The following is a 17274-nucleotide window of genomic DNA, read 5'->3' on the forward strand; positions in this document are numbered from 1 at the left end:
TCTTGCTAGGTGTCCAGGTTGCTCATACACAAAGCAAATTCGTTTGATTTCACAGCAGCTCCATCCACTATACAACTTTTCTTACCCCTCCTCTGGTCGATCTCCCGTGCCTATGATATTAACGCTGGGCAGGTCGACCCCTCTGCTATCCCCAAATCTAAATCTTTCCGGTAGGCTAACTCAGGCTGTCCTTCGGCATTCTCAGGTAGAATAAGTCATATCTCTGTGGATTTTGTCCAACATTGTATATGCTCGATATTTACAGATTGCGCAATCTATGGCAGTTACGTCTGCTCTCAGAAACACATACAAAACTCCCCACTGCCTCTCACCTCTCCCGATCTCCCATTCCAAGTCGCTACCACATTTTCTCCTTAAAGAAGCGTTCCTAGTAGTTGCTCATGTAGCATCGTACTCCCACTGGGCCGTACAGTCCCATATTTTCCTCGGGCATTTCACTTGAACGAACTAATGTATATCACTGTGGTGCACCAGGCGAAATTGAATCATTACATCAATTTGACCCAAATTTTGAATTCCCATAAGTGACTTTGAGGGCAGCTCAGCCAAAATTCTCTACTTTAGCACAATGATGATTGGCTTGTGGACGTAATAATACCATCATCGACAGGTTCCGTGATCAGGATTGCCGACCTGAATCAGTCTGACATCAACAGGTATGATCATAGGAGATATATCTAAGTATAACTTCTCACTGAAATATCTCCACACTAATTCCCAATCTGCAGAAAAAATGTAAAAAATGGATAAACATTAAACAGTACAAACTTAAAAGACACAGAGTATGTATCTGCAATTTTACACTTTTGTGTCTCTTATGCCTATTGTAATCGCTTCCACATAAAAATCTGTTACCCAAAGATTCAGCCTTATTCGTACAAATGCACAAACACTCTCAAAATCAAGTATGCTAGTATACAGACACCCAAAACGACTATACATGCAGATATCTGGCGTGCTGAACAGTCAGCAAACACCTTTCGCAACTTGTGCGTGTCTCACCAAGGTACCTAAGCTATCTTGCCAACCAAACATCAGTCGTTCGAGGTCAGGCAATGCTTAATTAATCCCAGTGCGGAATTTATTTTCTCTGCACAAATATCAAAATAACTATGTTGATCCTGTGCCACTAACTAAAAACATGAATTCAACTGTTTCCTCTGTACCAATGCTCAAGCAGGCCAGTTCTCCAATTTATAACACTGAAATAACGGATCACTCGTTGAACTCTTGGCTGATCATACTTCTCCCAAATCCTAAAAGGCGTGACTTTCTTGTGATTGCTGATCTCCGGAGATCTCGATGTTTTGTATTTGAAGCGCCTAAATTTCTTATTGTTACCTTATAAATAAAAATGCTGCATATTAATCTCATTGACTCGACATCATTTGACTGGCTACAAACATTCCTGCTTTGGGGATTTTTTTTTTAGTTCTATTCAAACCAGTCAAAATAGGTCAGCCACACACTGGGCGGAGATAAAGAGGTTAATTCTGAACAATAGAGAGGAGAAAAGCTGCAGCTGTTAGAAATCAAATTAATCCACACAAAATGCTGGAAGTCTCAGCAGGTCAGACTACAGCAACGAATAAATAGTCAGGGTTTCATATCGAAACCATACTTCAGGACTGGAAAAATAAATGAGGTAAGTTTAAAAAGATGTGAGGAGGCAAGGAAAAAGTTCAAGGTAGTAGGTACTAGGTGAAACCGGGAGAGGGTGAGTGGTAAAGCATGGAGCAGGAAGGTTGACTGGTGAAAGAGAAAAGGTGCTGGAGAAGAGGGAATCCAATAGGGCAAAACCGAAGGCTGTGGAAGAAGGGAAGGGAGAGGAGCACCATATGCATGGGATAGGCAGGCATGGAGATAAAGTCAGAGAGGAAAATGGGGATGAAAAATGGTGAAGGAGGGGTAGGAAATGACGGGAAGTTCGAGAAATCGATGTTCATGCCATTATGTTGGAGTCTAGCCAGAAGGAATATAAGGTGTTGCTCCTCCAAATTGAATGCGGCCTAATTGTGACAGTAGTCGAGGCCAGGAACTGGCATGTAGGAGTAGGAATGGGAAGTAGACTTGAAATGGATGCCCAGCAGGAGATCCCGGTTGTTTTCTGGCGAACAGAGCATAGGTGCTTGGTGAAGTGGTCTTACAATCAGCGTCGGGTCTCTCCCATATACAGGAAACCACAACGAGAGCACCTGATACTGTACCCCAACAGTCTCACAGCTGAAGCGTTGCCTCACCAGGAAGAACTGCTTAAGGCCTTGAATGGTCCTGCGGGAAAAGGTGTTAGAGCAAGTATGGCACTTATTCTGCTTCCAAGGATAAGTGCCTGGAGGGAGATCAGTAGGGAGGGGCGAATAGACAAGGGAGTGACGTTGGGAACTATGCCCGTGGAAAACAGAACGTGACAGGGAAATGGGGTGGGGAGTCGTGGGATGTGCACCGTGGTGGGATCCCTGTGGAGAAGGTGGCATTTACAGAAAATTATGTGCTGGACGTGGAAGCTGATGGGTGTTAGGTGAGCAGGTGTATTAAGTTTAGCAGATCATTGGCAGAAACTCCTTGTGCCATATTTAATTACTTTGAATAAATTATACCAGAGCAAGAGTCAGTTCATCAAACAGTTCACAAACTTAAGTGTACAGAGTAATTTCACAAAATGGCAAACACGATTTCTTCAAACACACAGAAAGAACAACGTCATCTACTTTGTCTGCTTCTATTGTTCTTTACCCATTCAATTTGATGTTTCCTTCCAAATTTTAATTTCTCTATGGCTAACATCTCTCTCGCCTCCACCTATTTAATCGACAGATATTTCTGGGAATCACACTGTTGTTTATATGTCTGAGTGAATACAGTATAAAAGGAATATATAGCATTCAATAGGCTTCAAAAGGTACATTTAATGTCAAGGAAATGTATGCAATATACATCCTGAAGTTCTCTTTCTTCGCAAACATTCACGAAAATGGAGGAGTGCCCCAAAGAATGAAAGACAGTTAAATATTAGAAACCCAAGGTTCCCCCAGCTTCCCCCCCCCCCCCTCCACGAACACGCAGCAGCAACTGCCCCACCAGCAAAAAAGCATCTGCAGGTCCCATCGAGCACTCAAGCGTGCAGCAAATCATCAACAAAGACACAGACTTGCAGTACCCCAAAGATTACTGGTTCACCGGAATACGACAATCCGCAGGCTCTCTCTCTATTCTAAGGGGAAAAAACAAGTGTCGCTGTTTCACAGCGACAGGGGAGACAAAGCAATTCGTTGATTTATGGTGTTAAAAGTCTGTTCCGTCGCTTTTTCAGTACTCTGTGCCCAATGAACTCAGGTCTCCGTGCACACAGCCAGCAGCCAGCTCGCTGCCTACGGTCTTCCGTCTCCCACGACGCATCAGGGGTCGGCACCGACCTTGAATCCGCCCGCCTCCGGCACACTGAAGGCGTACTGGTCTTCAAGGTCGGATCTTTGGCTTTTCGAAAAGCAGTCGGTCATGAGGCCCCGAGAGCGAGCACCGAGGTCCGAGGTCAGCATGTAACACCAGGTCTTCAAAATAGAATTGAAAACGGAATAAAAAGAGATATCAAAGATAGCAATAGAGCTGCTTCCGAAGATGTTGGGCGTCATCGTCCTTCTAATTTCATTTATGGGTGTTAAATAATACTGATAAACATACTAACAAAATACCTTAGACTAAAAAGATTAGATTAAAAAGTAACATCACATTTCTACAATATTTAAATATATATTACCAGTACAAAACGTATCAAAAAAGCATGATAAAGTATATCTAATTTCATAGCATATATTGGGCATTTAACAGCAGTTAATAAAATATTAGATCGAAGTACATAATACTCAAAGATAAAATCATGGTATAATGTCAGAGAAAATTACAAGAGACTGATGGGGAATGTTTTTTACATGAAAACACTAATGCCGTTTAAGTTACCATCGAAAAACAATCAGGATAATACTTCTAATAATCTTTAGAACGAAGAGAAGAACAATAATAACATGTAAAATAATACGACTCCTACGATAATATTTAGACCACAGTTCCAAAATTTGATCCAAAAAGATAGATTCTGCAAAGCAACATCAGCTAAATCCACTTGATCTTTAATAGTTTTGAATAGTTCATCCCATCGTCTGATAACAATTGCATTCTGGTTCTTAACTATTCTGTAGTAGAATAAGTGACAGGTTGAAGAGCAATAGGTTCATATCTATGTAAGCCATCTGCCGTATCATTGACATATTGTATGTAGTACATTCAGTTGAATAGATGTTTCTTTTTACAATGGTTTGGTTAACATTCCCAGTCAAAATGCAATTTTTCAAAATATTGGAAACCACAACATTCGAGTAATCAAACTGCAAGCTAAATAACACCTCTTGTAATTAGAGCTAGAAGTAGCAGTTTAATAAGTATCACTCACCAAAGAAATTTTATGGAACGTCCTGGTGTTGCCTGGCAAAATAGATGGAGAATAATTGTTATAAGAAACAAACCCACAATCTGTAACTCTAGTCTCAACTAAATCCTCAGGGCAAAACCCATATTCTTGTTTGTAATGACAGGAAGCCAGATTTGCCCCCTTCGTAGATTATCTCTACTTAATAGCGTACGTAGAAGGATTAGTAAGTGAAATATAAACTCAATTAATTATATTTCCCAACATTCTGAACATTGTATAATGTGTTGTTTGGTTGTTGTTGTGGTGTGGAATATGAAGGCAAGCTCCAATATATAGTGCTTCAGAACTATTTTTACATTTACCGCAAAGGTGATTTGTCAAGGTGAATCTCCGAAAGTGAGAGCCCGGTGTTAGTACCAACCCATTTCTTTAACTCTTCATTCGAAATCCATTTGGGAACCCTGCGAATCTCTAATTGTACCATGTTCTCTAATTTAAAAGTAACCAAGAAGCATAGTTTGTACAAACAGCATCCTTGACCTGCTGATTGGTTTATTGTGAACTCTTGTCAATAATCAGAAATTTCACATTTCCCAAGGGGCACAAAATTTGGAGCATTTTTAAACTACATTCACTTGTTATCGACCGTAATTGCTAACTCTCCCCATATACTGATAATTCAAATTTAAATATGTTTGCTTTCATTTTTGCACAGAATCCAATTGTGAGATCAGCTCTGCATTCTCTAGTGTATTTACAGTGTAAACTCCAGCTGTGTCTCTTAATCCCATGAGTTTAATAAGCCTTTCTCATTGCTTCTCTCGTGTTTTAAATTCAGAGTGAGTAACAATTGTCAATTAATGCACGTTAGAAAGAATCCTAAAGGCTTATTCCACACCAGCTGGGACTTTGGAGCGATGTCAAGTTGAACAATTCGTGCAGATGTCTATATGGAGCTAGTAGAATAATTTGTTCTACAGTTCTCCTAATACAAGTCCTGCTCCCCTTACAACCGTCTGAATCTCACCAAACAACAAAGGAATATTAACAGTTGGCACGGCAATGATTGTGGTATCAGTTTTTGTCGACTGCATCATCACGTAAAGTTTATAGGGAAGATCTTTGTGCTCCAGAGCAACTGGGATTGAATGGCTTGGGGCACATGCTAACCAATTATCTCATTCTGATTTGTTTCCACTTCAACAGTACCATAATGAACGTGTTTGAGATATTAGCTTTTTCCCACTGAAGCAAGACCATAAAAAATATGACTTCCCACCGTTATCCTAGTACTCCCATCTTTTCGTCATATTACCGTTACTCTGCCACGATTATAAACAGATATCAGTTTCATTTCCTTTACAAAATCTGTCCTGAGTTCTTCACAAATTTTTTCGAGAATTTCACCTCCCACATTCACGCAGTCTATTACCATGGCATCTGATTGAATGGAAATAGACTTCTCCGTGTATATTGAGAATAGACCATTTGTTGCCACCCTCGTCTTCATACCTTTCATTTATCCAGCTGAATATACAAATAGGCAACACGTAATACACTTTATTGTACAACATGTGACTTTCAATAGAGCCCCGATACTCGCGAGGAAACTCAATAATCGCATTCGAACACCAGTTATTCCCGAATACCTGGAAAGAAAAACATCAAGAGCAGCTTCCGTACTTACCTAATTATCAGATATCTCCTCTGCATTTAACCCTTCAATTTCCCGCTTTGTTTCAAGAACACCTGGTGATGAATGCAGTTTCGTACCAGTTTCTCATCCATTGTTTCTGCTTTGACTTAGGTGATGCAGAGAAAGACTTGTCTTAACCTTCTCTACTCGATGCTGAGTATGAAGTGAACTATCGTTAACCTCCGGGTGCAAACTGAAAATGTGACGGGACAACTGCCACTTCATTTTCATAACCGTCAATTGCCTCTAATATAAATCTAAAAACGTCATCTCCATCCAGTGCATTCTATGACAAAGAGCCTTATGGACCACAACTACCAGAGGACTTTGAGTTGGCTCGAAAAGGTTTACGCAGGTTAATATGATATCACCCTAACTTACTTAGAACTGTCGGAATTCGATGAATTGATGATCTGGCTCAACCGACAACATCATATAGACTTACAAATCTCGGAATTGTAAAAGGTCTCGGCTGATGTACTGAACTCATAACCTCCTGTCCCATTTCCAACTCCCTCTGTTTTGTTTGCACGTCAAAGAGAGGCTTCCTCTTCTGTGAATTCCGTCCTATATTAGGCGTGCTACACAATGGGGCCCCTGCTGTCAATTAACTGCTGTAGCCATTTGTGCTTTATAATGTATTATCCTTTGCTGCTGATGCACTGGAGATGTCCTAGAGGATCGTCCCTCAGTCCGCATTTTAGAATATTCGCAGCTAAAACACTGAATTCGACCTCGTCAAAACGGGTAATATACGGTGTTTCAAACGGTTCCCATGGTTCTGATGTCTCATGAACTCTCCCTGTTACCACGGACACCATCATGGAAAAATCCAGTGAGTGGCGGGCCACTTTCCCCATCGTCCTAACTATTATAGTATGACCCTTCATAAGCAAAATCACCCCAATCTACATCACTGTCACCGTCCGTACCCAGAGCAAATACACACATCTCTCCTCTCTGATCTGACAGTTCACCTTTCAGCTTTTCGATTAGTTTGAAGAACGGTGCACGGCCTCTCTCTTCAAGCACCGATATTTCCACGGCATTCATAGCAATCGGTAAATCCTAACACTGACGGTTCCATTCCTTTACATTTCTGAGTGCTCTATTTACAGTCCTCTTCGCTTTTCCCATTTACTCGTTTGACGTGTTCACAATGAACCGGAGACTGACTGACGTTCCTCCAATTCGCCTGAACATGCGCCATCAGAATTTTATTTTATTTTCTCATCTCTCTCTCCAGCTCTTTGGTTCCCCTCCCTAAAGCTCTTCCCATCCGCTTACACATGTCTCCTATCAGTTTCTGGTTTTCTCTCTGCACTTCAATTTGATTTGCAGCACACATCTCATTATAACTTTTATTTTCCTTCAGATCTCTTCTAATTCCTTTGGATTCTGTTCACTAATTGTTTTCCTCAAGACATGCACAGGGTTGCTCATCCTCTACTTTCAACCTTTCCTATACACTTGTCCTAATCGGGCCATTTTCTCAAAAAATGTGAAAGTAATATCTCCAATACTCCGAGTCCCTGGGTTCTTCTTGCCCTTTCCTCTTTTTTTTTCATTTAAATACCCTCCTGTTCCCGTGGGTGTTCAACAGAATACGAAGTCTCTATGCTTTTCTGAAGTGCACCCAGGAACGCTGCATTCTCTTGACCAATCATCAACCTGTCTAGGTTAGACAATACACCACGCAACTCTTGGGTAATCAAAGCTTGCACTTTATCATCTCTGAACTGATATCAAGGTAACCAGGTTAAAAACAGGTCAACAACAGAAAGCACGAATTCCACTATTTCCTCCGTAACCATGCGTACTCAAACCACTCCTCCGCTTTGAAACCTCTCTATACATTAATATGTGACCTTCCGTGGCAAGCGATTGGCCTTTCATCTCCCAGCCCCTAGCCTAAGGGTCTTCATTGCGATAATTTCTATTCGAAGTTATTGCTGCTTTCAATTTGAAGCTGTTCATTATTATGTTCTTTCCTTTTCAGTTCAACCGTTATCTTTCTAACTCTTTCGCTTTCTTCTAACTTGCTAATGCAGATCAGCTTCCCATTTATACTCGTCCAAGCAAGCATCAAATCGTTACTCTTCTGCAGCTAACAACAATGACTTGCTGTTCTGAATCAGCCACTACCAGGCTCGAGTTCATCAGGTTAGACACAGACTCCTCATATTCATAAACCTATATGTCCTTTCGTGCCAAGGAACAGCTCAAAAATGCCTTCTCATTTGGAAATAATCTCCAGTTCATCAGGTTATTAGGAGCATCAAGGCATTCACTATATAGCACTATTCCAAAAGCAGTCAACTAGACAGCTAGAAAAAAAAATGAATTTACGGAGCAGCTTCTCAAAATGCACCCTTCATTTCTTTAGCCACATGGCAAGAACAAAGCAAATGGTTTGTCTACTTCTACCGCCGTTGACTCATTCGAGTTTGATGGTCTCTTGTATATTATAATTCCTTCATGCCCAGCACATTTCCTGCACATTATTGTGTCTATCTAACGGCCTCCTACATCACTAAAATATCTGATACCTAATAACGCCCCAGAGTTCCAGGCATCAAACACTCTCTATGTAAAACCATGCCCCACATATCTCGTTTATACTTTCTCCCTCTCACCTTAAATGTATGCCCTCCTGTAATTAACATTTCTGGTGTGAGAAAAGGACTTTGGGTACCTACCTGATGTATGCCACTTATAACTTTAAAAACTCCTATCAACCTCTGACATTCCAGGGAAAGCAAATCAAGCTGTCTAACCTCTCCATATAGCATGTGCCCTCTAATCCAGACAGCATGCTAGTAAACCATTTCTGTGCTCTCCTCAACACCTCTACAGCTTTCCTGGAATGAGATGACCAGAATTCACACATGCTAAAAGTGAAGCCTAAAGAGTTTCTCTATAGCATCAGTGTTGAATTCTCCAGGGTTGACATTGACATTGGGAAGAAGGGCACTGGGATTTGATTTAGGGTGGCAGAATGTTGCAGCTGTTAAAGCTTCAGTCCACTTGTCCCCACCCCTCTCTCAGTTCTGTTGTGTGGAGTTTCCATGTTCTTTCTGCGTTTCTCTTTGTATTAGTCTTCGCAGTGAATGACGCATCTAACATGACCAAAAGAGATGTGATGGATATGATTGTATGGCAAGACCACAATACAATTGCTGTCATTTTAAGGAGGCGATGAACAAACAAGTGGGCCATAAGGTTTATACGCGCCTTGGTTCTAAACGGATGAATCCTATGGTGCTGAAACTAATGGCGGTATTAATAGCAGACGTTTGAGGGAGTTTTACAAAATTCTCCGGACACCAGGTAGGTTCTGGAAGATTTGAAGTCAGTGATAGTCACACGACCGTTTAACAAACAGTATTTAGGCAAAAGGAGGGTGACTATAGACCAGTTGGCCTATAGATGGTAGTCAAGAATATCCCTGAAGCTATCATTAATGAAATAGCAAGATGTTTAGATACAAACGGTTCTCTAAGACCATAGCAGCATAGAAGGAAAGGTCCCGTTTGACAAAGTTACTGGAGTATATTTTGAGGATATAATGAATGCATTGAAGAGAGGCTTTGGTTCTTGGAGCTTGAGGCTTGGGTAACTCAGAGTCTGGAGCTTGGAGACAGACTAGGAACTATACATCAACAAAGAGCCGGAACTAATCCTTCGACAAGCCGGGACTCCTCTTTAACAAGACGTTAACATGAGACTGGGTAGTACATAGACATAGAACTGGGACTTATCCTTCGACAAGCCGGGACTCCACACCAAGGTGAGGCAGGTCCATCCGTCGGGTAACGGCAGAACGGCCTGACTTTCCCCATGGAGGCGAGGACAGGAAGAGACAAACACCGAAGAACGACAGACAGTTCCATCTCCGCATCGGAGCTGCTCCGAGTCGCAGTTACGGCCAGCAAACTTGGCTAGCTACGGAAACAACCGGATCCCTACCTTGCTCGAAGTGGCTGACGGCCACCCATCTGGCCCGGGAAACGGCCGAATCCTTACCGTAATGACAGCTCCGACTACCGACAGCAAGGCTCCAAGAAGCAATGGTTCTCCAACGCTTTTCTAAAGATGGCAAGTGGCTGTTCTAACCTTCCACTGGCCGTTTGTTCCCAGGGAGTTTTGACAAGACGACCCCCCAACCACAGTCAATCCCAGGGCCACTTATATTCCCACAAGATGAACATCAGGTGCTTGTGATTCAGTCCAACCGAAACAAGGGACAGCCGGAGCACCTGGAGTCCAGAGTCCGTTGACCGGACCATGAACCGGAATGCGGACTTCGGACCAGAACAGGACAATAAATTTCTCCCCATATGTACGTGAGTGACAGTGGGTGGAGGGAGGAAGAGTTAAAGAGAATATGGACAGAGAAAACAAACTGGGACGAATGTAGGTTGTCTGTGGTCATTACAGATTCGGTTGGCGACAAGCCTGTTTTCCTGTCGTATCACTTTAAGACCTTTCAGACTTTCCGAAACTAAACTAGTCCATCACGCAAACTGGGGCCTAGAATGAAGACACGATTCTTTCAATAATGGCCAAAATACTAGACACAAGTGAAATGCAGATTATATTTTTGTCAGTGATTTGACCACTTTCCAGTTCATTGCCCACTTACCTCATCCAGCTCTTCCCGTGAAGCTCCATTAGAATGGTCAATCTTTTCTGTTGCGTCTGCTTTACAACCTGTCGCAAGACAGTTTAGTCATCAGCAGAACTTCTTCTGACATTGTGCAGTGTTTCAGTTGAAAACTAAGTGAATCCTGTATAAGTCCTACAGAAGGCGATGATACAGAGCAACAACAGACGCTGGATATCTAGATGAATACACACAAAATGCTGGACTATCTCGGCGACTTAGGCAACAGTTATGGTGGAAAAGTATTGTCTATTTTTTGGGCTGAGACGGTTCCTTTCGTTACAGAGATGCTCCCTGGCCCGCTGTGCCAGACACCATCATTTTGCGTCTGCAGAAAGTCATGACGCAACAAATAGAAATAAGAGTATCATCCAAGCACACCAAATAATTTTCTTGCAGAAATTCTTCCTCCAACTTCCCTTTCAGAATTGTGTCACTACAACCCCACATAGTACAATGAGCATTAAAATGCACTGACCATTACCTAACCAGATTATAGCATTCCATCCTGATAAAAGGAAAAAGAAAAAAAATTAAAAAATCGAAAAACTGAGAACATCATGATCTCTTCATTGAAACTGAATATTATTTAGCACTCCTGGTGAAGCACTATTAATAATCTCTAGTGTTAAGTCTTTCATCTTCAGGTATTTCTGCCGCTGTAAAATTATTTTTTTCTGACCAGTTTTTAGCTTCTGCAGTATAATGTACCACATCTGCTATAAATTAACTAATTTTAGTTTATCAAGAGTCAACGAATCCAATGTTATAAAATCCTGCACTTCAGATACCGACTGTAACCTATCTGTATTCTGGATGTTAATAGATCCTATTGCCACTGACACCTGTTTTGTGAAGAACTTCTGCATATGATATGCCCACTTCTACACAACCACTCTGCACTTCTAGAGGTTTATCATATACAGGACACCCTGCATAAGCAAAGTTCCCCTCCACCTTAGATACATTTTGGCCTAATTCCAGCTCCATGTTCTCCACGACGTGGCTTTTTACCATTTCTCACAGCTGCTACATAGCCACACTTCTACAATTAAAAATTCTCAGATGGGCGACACATAGTCTCAAACCATATTACTCGTATAGCCTAACTTCACTCTTATCAGGAGACTTTTACCCATCTTTTTAAATCAACAGCGATAAACTATTTGCTCTTTTTCCACCACGAAACCCTTCTGAGCTTTTCCCCGACTGAGTTATTTTTAACATGATCCATGGATACATTTAACAGCATTGCAAACATTATGCCCCAACGCCACTGCAACCAGCACGTTAACCTTTAGGGAATCTTGCAATAGGACCCCAAGTCCCTTTTTAGAAAATAGACTTAGCTTTTATTCCTTCTACCAAAGTGCATGACCATGCAACTCTGAACATACTATTCCATTTGCCAGTTCTTTGCCAATTTTCCTTACTGTCCAAGTTCTTTTATAGCCCCCATACTTCCTCAACACTACCTGCCACTCCAACTATTTTGATATTATCCATAAAGCTGGCCAAAAAGCCATCAATTCCATTATCCAAAGCATTGATATATAATGTAAAAAGAAGTGGTCCCAACAACTACCCCTGTGGAACATCACTGGTTACTGGCAGCCAATCACAGAAGGCTTCCTTTATTCCCACTCTTGGCCTCCTGCCAATCAGCTAATTCTTTATCCATGCTATTATTGTTCCTGTAATAACACGAGCTCTTGTTACACAGCCTCGTGTGTGGCATCTTGACAAAGGCCTTCTGAAAATCCAAGTTCACAACATACACTGATTCTCCCGTGTATATGCTGCTATTTTGGCCTATTTTATCATGTGCCTCCAGTAGCCTGAAATCTCAACATTAGTAATCGACTCCAGCATCTTCCCAACCACTTACAGTGGACTAATTGCCCTAAAATTTGTTTTCTTCTTCCTCCCTCCCTTCTTGAAGGGTGAGTGACATTTTTAATTTTGAAGTCCTCTGGAATGATCCTAGAATATAGTGATTCTTGGAAGATCATTACTAATGTCTCCACAATGTCTTCAGCTATCTCCTTCTGAACCTTTGGGTGTAGTCCATCTGGTCCAGGTGACTTTTTTAACTTGAGACTTTTCAGTTCCCCAGGTACCTTCTCGGTAGTAAAAACAACTATGCCCACTTCTCTCCCTGACACTCTTGAGTTTCTAGTATATGCTAATGTTTTTTACGATGAAGATTGATGCAAAATACTGATTCTGCTAACCCACCCTTTCCTTATCCTCCATTACTACCACTCCAGCATCATTTTACAGTGGCCCAATATCTACTCTCTCCTCTATTTGTAGAGGCAGGTTGTTTTGAATAAGTAGAGAGGCTAATGAAGGATTTAAACATATTAGGAGAATGGACAAAGAAGTGGCAGATGGAATACCGTGTCGGCTAGAGTAGGTCATGCAGTTTGGTAGAAGAATGAAAGGGTTCACCTTTTTCCAAATGGAGAGAAAATACAAAATAACTGAAGCACAAAGGGACTTGTGAGTCCTTGTGCAGGATTTCCTAAAGGTTCATTTGCAGGTTGAATCTGTGGTGAGGGAGGCAAATGTGATGTTAGCATTCATTTCAAGAGGACTGGAATATAAAATTAAGGATGTAACGTTGAGATTTTATAAAACACTGGGAGAGTATTGTGAGCAGTTTTGAACCCCTTATCTTTGAAACAATGTGCTGAAACTGGAGAGTGTTCAAAGGAAATTCATGAAAATGATTCCAGGATTGAACAGCTTGTCATATGAAGAACATTTGATGGCTCTGGGCCTATATTGGTTAGAATTCGGAAGAATGAGGGGTGACCTCATTGAAACTTATCAAATGGTGAAAGGCCTTGATAGAGTGGATATGGAGAAGATGTTTCTGTCATGGTCCTGTCTGAAGTCCGCATTCCGGTTTACGGTCCGGTCCGCGTACTCCGGAATCCGGGTCATCTGACTGTCCCTCGCTTCGGCTTGGTCTCAAACAGTTGCACCTCAGGCTCATCTTGGTTCATTTGGACTCAAGCATCTGCATTTGATGCTCATCAGTTGGCTGTGAATATAAGGGGCTCTGGGATTAAATATAGTTGGGGGGTTGTTCTGTCAGTCTCTGCTTGGAGTGCCTGATGTTGAAAGTTAAGTTTGTTGAGTGAGGCATGGATTTGGCTGTTCTGTAGCCTGCCCAAGTCTTCTGGCCACCTTGAGTCTTGGAACCACCCCAGACCAAGATGCCTTCCTATCCCTTGCCTCTGTTGGGTAAGCCAGGCCAGATTGCTGTTGCCCTGTGGTTGGTTCTGCCCCTTCCTGTCCCTGCCTCTGTTGGGTAAGCCAGGCCAGATTGCTGTTGCCCTGTGGTGGGTTCTGTCCTTGCCTTGCCTCTGTTGGGTTGTACCCTGCATCCTGCCCAGGATCCCTGTGACCTGCTGAGGCCTCTGTGTCCTGCCTGGGAGTTCTGTGCCCTGCCCAGGAGACTAGCCCCTTGTACCTAGCCTCTATCTGGTTCTGTCCCTTGCCTTGCCTCTGTCAGGTTGTGCCCTGTGTCCTGCCCAGGATCCCTGTGACCTGCCCAGGCCACTGTGTCCTGCCTGGGTGTTCTGTGCCCTGCCCAGGTGTTCTGTGGCCTGCCCAGAAGGCTAGCGTCTTAGAACTCCAAGACCCCAGCTCTTCTGTACACAGTGTACATTCAAATATAACACCTTCAGTCCTATATGCATTACTGTTTTTGATGTTGTCCCCCTTTGCACTGCAACACATCCCACTGACTGCAATTTTGCCCAGTCATATGCCTGCCTTTCCTGACTGTCTCACTACACATTGCCTCTGCTTGCAAACCAGCAACGCTGTCCTCAGCCCTATCACTCCAGTTCCCAGCCCCCTCCTGCTAAAATAGTTTAAATCCTTTCCAACAGCTCTAGCAAACCAGTAGATTTGCAAGGATATTGGTCCCCCTCAGGTTGAAGTGTAACCTGTCCATTTTGTACAGGTTGTACCTTCCCCAGAAGAGATTCCAATGATCTAGAAATCTGAAACCCTTCCCCCGTAACAGTTTCTCAGCCACACATTCCTCTACCAAATCATCCTATTCTTAATCTCACTGATGTGAGGCAGAGGCAGCAACCCAGAGATTCCCACACAAGGTCCTACTTTTCAGCTGTCTATCCCGTGCACTAAAACCTCCCTTCAGAACCTCTTTGATTTTCCTACCTATGTCATTGATGCCAATATGTTGCAAGGTTTCTGGCTACTCACCCTTCCCCGTTAGGATGTCATCGACCTGATCTGAGATGGTTCTCACCTTGCACCTGCACTGTATCATACCAATCGAGTTTCTCTATTGTGTCCACAGTACAGTCCTGTTCTCCTTCCCTTATGTGACACAGTGCCAGAAGCCCTGTTGCCCTGGATCCCCCACACTCCGGGTAGGTCATTCCCCCTCAACTTATTATTGAGGGGGAATTACCTATTACTTTCTACTGTGGGGAATGGCCAGAGTGGTACTCTGTGCTGGCTGCTCATTTCCCTTCCCTCGCGTGATGGTCATCCATTTACCTGCCTCCTGCAACTTATGGGTGATTACCTCCCTATAGCAACCTATCTATCATCTCCTCAACAACACACACAAAATGCTGGTGGAACACAGCAGGCCAGGCAGCATCTATAGGGAGAAGCGCTGTCAACATTTTGTCCTGATGAAGGGTCTCGGCCCGAAACGTCGACAGTACTTCTCCCTATAGATGCTGCCTGGCCTGCTGTGTTCCACCTGCATTTTGTGTGTGTTGTTGTTTGAATTTCCAGCATCTGCAGATTTCCTCCTATCATCTCCTCAGTCTCCCTTGTGAGCTGAAGGTAATCAACCTGCAGTTTCAGTCCTTAACTCTTTGCCTGAGGAGTTGCAGCTCAGTACCAATGTTGTTATCCAGGAGGCTGGAGGTCTCCTGTAGTTCCCACATCTTACACAAAGAACACAACGCAGCCTCTGGAGTCATCCTCACTGCTCTAACTATGAATAATGATGGTAAAGAATCCAGATACATACCTCACCAAGGCTGTTCTCTTCTAAACCTGATGAGCTAAGGTCTCTCTAGTCTAATACTGGTCCACTCACACAATAGCCATGTCGCTTTGCCCTTAATAATGACTTGCGACTGCACCAACATTTAACTATAGCTGGCAATTTTTTTCCCATCAAGTTTAATCCATACTGAGAAGCTGTCTGTTCTAATTCCACCACGAAACTCTTTTAAACGTTTAGTGTCTACAACTTCTCCCCGACTAAGTCATTTTTAACTTGGTCCATGGATACATCTGGAGGCACTCCAGAGATTACTCCCCAAACCAAAGAAACACACAGAATGCTGGAGTAACTCAGCAGCTCAGGGAGGATCTATGGAAAGAGTAAATAGTGGACGTTTTGAGCCGAGACCCTTCCTCCAGCATTTTGTGTGTGTGTTGCTTTGGATTTCTAGCATCTGCAGATTTTCTCGTGTTTGTAACTCCTCAAATCACTATCATTCCAAATAATTCATTGGGTTACTTTCCTTCCTCTCATAGTTTTTAACTTTAATGTTTTCTCACGTTGCTTCCCATCTTCACAAAACACTGACCGTCCTATTTCTCAAAGGTCTTGCGCCCACAGTATCTCCTAACGCCCCCTTCCAAACATTAATTTATCTAATAGGATTGCTCTCAGAAACAGATCCATATTCAAAAACTAAGCCACACATTAAACTCCTCCTTCCTTTTTTTTTCAGTTAATCCGATCTGCTGCCTCCACCACGAGACGACCAACTACTACAATCCTCAATTCCTCAATTCACCGCTTATTTTTCCGTATCCCGGAAGCCTGTCGTTCACCTTCCTCTATACAACTGCTTATCACCCAATACCATCTGTCCGGTTCGCTACTTCATCACCACTTTGTGACATCTCTACCGTACCATCCTTCACTTACCCCTGTGCATCCTGCTCATCATCAGGGACAAGCAGATGGTGACGACAACGATCACGCCGAGGCAGATGGGCCATAGAGTTGTGGAAGACGTCTCGCCCAGTGATGATGGCGTAGTTGGCGTAGATGGGGAAGTAGAGTTCTCCTTTTCTAAAAATAAAATTATCCTGATAAACACGACCCAAAGGCCCACTAACGGGGAATTACTTTAATAATTTATGTTCGATTTCGCGACGATAATGCATTAGTAACGGGAAATTAACCAATTTCGTAATGTGTTCGCGGACACATTTACCGGATAAACTCCATCAATTATCAAACATTCTCGTTAATTCGGTCAATAGCCTCGACGGGGTGAAAATGGACGGGGTAAAACTCGCGCTTTCTCATCTATCGCCCCTTTACCTCTTGATATTCAGCGCCCCGATTTCGACATCAGGCTTATGATAGAATCGACACCAAAGGGGATTCCGATTGTTTTACCCTCCATTTAATAATCTCTTTTCATTAGCCCGATTATA

General features: G+C 42.7%; 1 long non-coding RNA gene across 1 annotated transcript; it reads right to left on the reverse strand.

The window, feature by feature from the left end:
- Positions 1-3345: 3345 nt before the first annotated feature.
- Positions 3346-10854, reverse strand: LOC140737829 (uncharacterized). Its single transcript, XR_012101258.1, has 3 exons — positions 10786-10854; positions 4466-4497; positions 3346-3569 (listed from the first exon to the last, which is right to left on the reverse strand). It is a non-coding gene; the product is annotated as an uncharacterized lncRNA (long non-coding RNA).
- Positions 10855-17274: the final 6420 nt, after the last annotated feature.

The sequence above is a fragment of the Hemitrygon akajei genome, chromosome 2, assembly GCF_048418815.1.
Source record: "Hemitrygon akajei chromosome 2, sHemAka1.3, whole genome shotgun sequence".
Classification (NCBI taxonomy): Eukaryota; Metazoa; Chordata; class Chondrichthyes; order Myliobatiformes; family Dasyatidae; genus Hemitrygon; species Hemitrygon akajei.